Genomic DNA, 7118 nt, shown 5'->3' on the forward strand with positions numbered 1-7118 from the left:
AACCAGGATTTGCTCTAGGATTTTGCCAGTGTTTAGCCTTATTCCGTAAAATGTTATTCCCCCCAAAATACTCTCTTGCTGATGACATGACGAGCATGTCCTTAACATGATGCAGCCACCACCATGCTTGAAAATATGAAGTGGTAACCTTACTTAGTGATGTGTTGTATTGGATTTGCCCCAAACATAATGCTTTCTATTCAGGACAAAATCGAATTTCTTTGTCACATTTGTTTTCATTATTACTTTAGTGCCTTATTGCAAACAGGATGCATGTTTTTGAATATTTTTATTAAAATCTAATAAAATTGCATTTGCCACATGCGCCGAATACAACACCTTACCGTGAAACGCTTACTTGGGAGCCCTTCACCAAAAATTCAGTTCAAGAAATAGAGTTAAGAAAGTATTTACTAAATAAACTAAAGTCAAAAATAAAATAACAATGACAAGGCTATATACAGGGGGTGCCGGGTATAGGTTAGTTGAGGTAATTTGTACATGTAGGTAGTGTTAAAGTGACTATGCATAGATAATAAACAGCGACTAGCAGCAGTGTAAAAACAAAGGGGGGGGGGGGGTGTAAATGTAAATAGTCTGGGTGGCCATTTGATTAATTGTTCAGCAGTTTTATGGCTTGGGGGTAGAAGCTGTTAAGGAGCCTCTTGGACCTAGACTTGGCGCTCTGTATCGCTTGCCTTGCGGTAGCAGAGAGAGCAGAGAGAATGACTTGGGTGACTGGAGTCCATGACAATTTTTTGGGCCTTCCTCTGACACCGCTTAGTATATACAGTACCAGTCAAAAGTTGACACACCTATTCATTCCAGGATTTTTCTTAACTTTTTACAATTTTCTACATTGTAAAATAATAGTGAAGACATCAAAACTATGAAATAACACATATGGAATCATGTCGTAACCAAAAAAAGTGTTAAACAAATCAAAATATATTTTATATTTGAGATACTAAGTAGCCACCCTTTGACTTGATGACATCTTTGCACACTCTTGGCATTTCCTCAACCAGCTTCATGAGGTAGTCACCTGGAATGCATTTCAATTGACAGGTGTTGTCACAGCCGTCGTCGGAAGGAGACCAAGGTGCAGCGTTGTAAGCGTACATTATCTTTTATTATTGTAAATGTCGCCAATAAAACAAAACAAAACACTAACAAAGATAACTACCCACAAACACCAGAGGAAAAAAGGCTGCCTAAGTATGATTCCCAATCAGAGACAACAATAGACAGCTGTTCCTGATTGAGAACCATACCCGGCCAAAACATAGAAATACAAAACATAGAAATAAAGAAACTAGAATGCCCACCCTAGTCACACCAACACCAAAGGAAAAAAGGCTGCCTAAGTATGATTCCCAATCAGAGACAACAATAGACAGCTGTCCCTGATTGAGAACCAAATACAAAACGTAGAAATAAAGAAACTAGAATGCCCACCCTAGTCACACCCTGGCCTAACCAAAATAGAGAATAAAAGCCTCTCTATGGCCAGGGCGTGACAGGTGTATCTTCTTAATTTGTGGAATGTTTTTCCTTCTTAATGCATTTGAGCCAATCAGTTGTGCTGTGACAAGGTAGGGGTGGTATACAGAAGATAGTCCTATTTGGTAAAAAATCAAGTCCATATTATGGCAAGAACAGCTCAAATAAGCAAAGAGAAACGACAGTTCAACATTACTTTAAGATATGAAGGTCAGTCAATCGGGAAAATTAAGAACTTTGAATTTTTTTTGCTGTCGCAAAAAACATCAAGTGCTATGATGAAACTGGCTCTCATGAGGACCGCCACATGAAAGGAAGACCCAGAGTTACCTCTGCTGCAGAGGATAAGTTCATTAGAGTTAACTGTACGTCAGATTGCAGCCCAAATAAAGGCTTCACAGAGTTCAAATAACCGACAACATCAACTGTACAGATGATCAAATTGCTGCAAAGAAACCACTACTAAAGGACACCAATAAGAAGAAGAGACTTGCTTCGGCCAAACAACACGAGCAATGGACATCAGACCAGGGGAAATCTGTCTTTTGGTCTGATGAATCCAAATGAGAGATTTTTGGTTCCAACCACCGTGTCTTTGTGAGACGCAGAGTAGGTGAACGGATGATCTCCGCATATGTGGTTCCCACTGTGAAGCATGAAGGAGGAGGTGTGATGGTGTTGGGGTGCTTTGGTGGTGACACTGTCTGTAATTTATTTAGAATTCAGCGCACACTTAACCAGCATGGCTACCACAGCATTCTGCAGCGGTATGCCATACCATCTGGTTTGCGCTTAGTGGGACTATCCTTTGTTTTTTCAAGAGGACAATGACCCAAAACACACCTTCAGGCTGTGTAAGGTCATTGAATGTGTGGGGTACAGAGATAGGGTAATCATTCAAAAACCACATTAACCACTATTATTGCAACTTATGTGACTTGTTAAGCACATTTTTACTCCTGAATGTGTTTAGGCTTGCCATAACAAAGGGGTTGAATTGACTCATTTTTTTTTTAATCAAAAAATGTAATTAGTTTGTAAACATTTCTAAAAATGTAATTCTACTTTGACATGGTGGGGTATTGTGTATAGATCATTGGCACAAAATCTCAATTTAATCCATTTTAAATTCAGGCTGTAACGCAAAATAATGTGGAAAAAGTCAAGGGGTGTGAATAATTTCTGAAGGCACTGTATGTAGAGAGGAAATTAAAGAACAGTAAAAAAATAAAAAAAATAAACAGAGGACGGGGTGGAAAATACTGACAGAGGGACAGATGGAGGTGGCATTATGTCATAAAAGGATGACATTTAATTGGGGATCTTTGTTTGTCTATGACATTACAAATACGGGTGCATTTTAGAGCTTTGTTGATCTATGACATCAAACATTCCACGGGTGGTTTGGATCCCAGATGCTGATTCAGACCATTGGACCTGGCAGAGGACACTCACAGTTCTCATAGCTGTTCATATTTGACTTTTTTTCCCTCTTTGATATGTCAGTAAGGTAGAATTCTAAAGACATTCAACTTAATGTTGCGATCTTCATACTGTCAAAATATCCAATGGGTAATTGACAGCCCTTTCCCACCTGGACAAAGGAACACCTACGTAAGAATGCTGTTTGTTGACTACAGCTCAGTGTTCAACACCATAGTGCCCTCAAAGCGCATCACTAAGCTCACACCTCCCTCTGCAACTGGATCCTGGACTACCTGATAGGCCGCCCCCAGGTGGTAAGGGTAGACAACAACACATCTGCCACACCAGGGTTCTTTGCTCCATGATCCCCTCCAGTACTCCCTGTTCACCCACAACTGCGTGGCCACACTAGTCTCCAACACCATCATTAAGTTTGCAGACGACACAACGGTGGTAGGCCTGATCACCGACAACGATGAGACAGCCTATAGTGATGAGGTCAGAGACCTGGCACTGTGGGGCCAGGAAAATAACCTCTCCCTCACTATGAGCAAGACAAAGGAGCTGATCGTGGACTACAGGAAAAGGAGGGCCAAGCATGCCCCCATTCACATTGACACGGCTGTAGTGGAGTGGGTCGAGAGCTTCAAGTGCCTTGGTGTCCACATCACTAACAAACTATCATGGTCCAAACACACCAAGACAGTCATGAAGAGGGCTCGACAATGCCTATTCCCCCTCAAAAGACTGAAAAGATTTGGCATGGGTCCTTAGATCCTCAAAATGTCCTACAGCTGCACCATCGAGAGCATCCTGACTGGTTGCATCACCGCTTGGTAGGGCAACTGCTGGGCATCCGACCAAAAGGCGCTACAGAGGGTAGTGCGTACGGCCCAGTACATCACTGTGGCCAAGCTTCCTGCCACCCATGAGCTCTATACCAGGCGGGGTCAGAGGAAGGCTCTAAAAATTATGAAAGACTCCAGCCACCCAAGTCATACTATTCTCTCTGCTACCGCAAGGCAAGCGGTACCGGAACACGAAGTTAAGGTCCGAAAGGCTCATTAACAGCTTCTACCCCCAAGCCGTAAGATTGCTAAACAGTTAATCAAATGGCTACCCGGACTATTTGCATTGACCCCCTTTTTTAATTCTGCTGCTACTCGCTGTTTATTATCTATGAATAGTCACGTTACCCCTACCTACCACAGTTCATGTTCTCGTACCTCAATTATCTCGACTAACCTTTACTTGCCCACATTGACTCGGTACCCCCTGTATATAGCCTCATTATTTCGTGTTACTTTAAAAAAAACTTTAATTTATTATTTATAATTTCTTTCAGCATATATTTTCATTACTTTAAAACAACTCTGCATTGTTAGTTAAGGGCTTGTAAGTAAGCATTTCACAGTAAGGTCACCTGTTGTATTCGGCGCATGTGACAAATAACATTTGATTTATTGAAGAATAGGCTATATATTTGCTTTCCTTTAACCTAAGGTTTTACTGGCCACCTACCCGATCTTAAATATGATATTTTCTGACCTTAACCCACTTGACCCGCGGGGTCATGAGTTAACCCGCACATCACTAGAGCTTCCCTCTATCACTGATAATAAAGGCCTAGTATGCTAGTATGAGTGACAAGGTTTTTCCAGGAGAGGATTTGGGTTGACGAGCGAATTGATAACCTCCAGCTTCTTGTAATGAGTGAACTGGATAAAAGAGTCAATAGATTACAAAAGGAATGGAGGGAGGAAGAGAACTGATTGAGAGAAACGGTGCAGAAAAGCAAAAACCTCAAACAGAAGTGGTAATAATCAGTGATAATGGGAGAAAGAGACATTTTCTGAGATTCGGGAGATCATTTTGGAAAAAGAGAAGGAAAAAGAGATGTTCAGAAGGAAAATAAGGTAAAAAGTAGGAAACTGAAGAATGGATAGAGGATGACTAAGGAGAGCTTGCAGGAGTGGGAGATCTAAATGTCTAAAAGAAAAGGGAAGACCAAAAAACACATGACCGGAAAAGACATGAAAAGTGTCATGGAAGATCTGGAAAGGCACAAGGAAGAGATGGGACAGAAAAGTGAGAGCAATAAAATGGAGGAGAAAGACTTGTCAAGTGACAGTGAAGTTATGAAAAAAGAGAAGGAAGGGATGGGTGAGAGAAATGAAGAGGAAATCATCTTGAGAAAATAGGAAGTTCAGAAGGAAAATAAAAACTAAGACGGAGAGGAGGAAAATGGAGAACAAAGCCAACACCATTGAAAATGACAAAATGAAAGCGCCTTCGGCAGAGGAAGAGAGGTGGAGACAAGAGAAAAATAGAGAAACTATTTAAAATGAGCAGAGGATGAAAGAGGAGAGCCTTTGGGGGAGGGAGAGAGAAGAGGAAAATGGAGAGTAAGCAGAGAATGAGAGAAGAGAGCCTTCAGGAAAGGGTCAGGGAGATGGATGAAACATTTTAAATGTCTAAAAGAAAAAGTGACACTGAAGATCTGAACAAGGAATTCGTGAGAGTTAAAAAGGACGACAAACAAAAGAAAATCACACAAGAAAGTACAAAGGAACAGAATGTCAAAGTAGACGTTAAAGTACAGTCGTGGCCAAAAGTTGAGAATGAAACAAATATTAATTTCCACAAAGTTTGCTGCTTCAGTGTCTTTAGATATTTTTGTCAGATGTTACTATGGAATACTGAAGTATAATTACAAGCATTTCATAAGTGTCAAAGGCTTTTATTGACAATTACATGAAGTTGATGAAAAGAGTCATTATTTGCAGTGTTGACCCTTCTTTTTCAAGACCTCTCCATTCCGCCCTGGCATGCTGTCAGTTAACTTCTGGGCCACATCCTGACTGATGGCAGCCCATTCTTGCATAATCAATGCTTGGAGTTTGTCAGAATTTGTGGGGTTTTGTTTGTCCACACGCCTCTTGAGGATTGACCACACATTTTCAATGGGATTAAGGTCTGGGAGTTTCCTGGCCATGGATCCAAAATATCGATTTGTAAAATTAATATTTGTCTTTCTCAACTTTTGGCCACGACTGTAGACGAGCAAAAGAAGAGTGCAATGAGGATTTGTTCATGCAAGAGCTAGAGCTACTGGGAAGTGGGATGGATGGGGGAATGAAGCACAGGGGAGCAGATGGTAAAAGGGACAAGCAAAGAAAAGTCATGAAAGAAAATAAAAAATAAACTAAATGCAAGTGGATATGATAAAAAAGGCAGACACACAAGTAAAAGAAGAGACTGACAAGAAGACCAAGAGGAGATGCTGAAGACCGATTTAGAGCTCTTTATCAGTCAGGACATGCTTTACAACTTTGACAACTGGGGCTTTTTGGCACACCAGAAACTGAGCACTGACTAGCAGTGTAAATCAGAAACTACACTTGACAAGCTGAAAAAGAAAAGAGACCAATACAAATCTAATCAAGAAGAGAAAGGGAAACAAAAACATCTTAAAGTCCAGGATGCGGCAATGGCCAAGCAGGAAGAGGCAGAAGCCTCATTAAAGACACCAAGACGCAAAACAGAAGGAATTTGATGAATGGAAGACATTGGCACAAGCAGAAAGTGGGATACCAAGTCAGTTGTATAGCTGAAATGTGTCTTCCACATTTAACCCAACCCCTCTGAATCAGAGGTGCGGGGGGCTGCCATAATCAACATCCACGTCTTCGGCACCCGGGGAACAGTGGGTTAACTGCCTTGCTCAGGAGCAGAACGACAGATTTTTACCTTGTCAGCTCTGGGATTCGATCCAGTAACCTTTCGTTTTCTGGCCCAACATTCTAACCACTAGGCTACCTGCAGAATTATTAAGATCAATATTAGGTCTCTGTGGCGAAGATGAAGAGCAAGATACAGCGGGGGTAATGGAGGAGCCTAAACACAAACATTAAACAAGCCAAACTCAAAGAAGAATTTTGGAGGAAGGGTGAGGGTACACAATTCGATTAGCATTTTATAATTTGCTGTGTAGAACTGACAGTTCACCTGCCACAACATTATGTATTAAGTTTACGGGGTATTCAGTGGATTATAATGGGCTTAAATTATTAGCATACTGTATATTGTTGGGTTGTTGCTATATTGAGTAAACAAATCTGGAGAAGATATTAGCTATATAGAAAATGAGGTTACCAGAAGCGCAGGGCTTCTTTGCTCCATGTCCATTA

Source organism: Salvelinus fontinalis, chromosome 31 (genome assembly GCF_029448725.1).
Source record: "Salvelinus fontinalis isolate EN_2023a chromosome 31, ASM2944872v1, whole genome shotgun sequence".
NCBI classification, from domain to species: Eukaryota; Metazoa; Chordata; class Actinopteri; order Salmoniformes; family Salmonidae; genus Salvelinus; species Salvelinus fontinalis.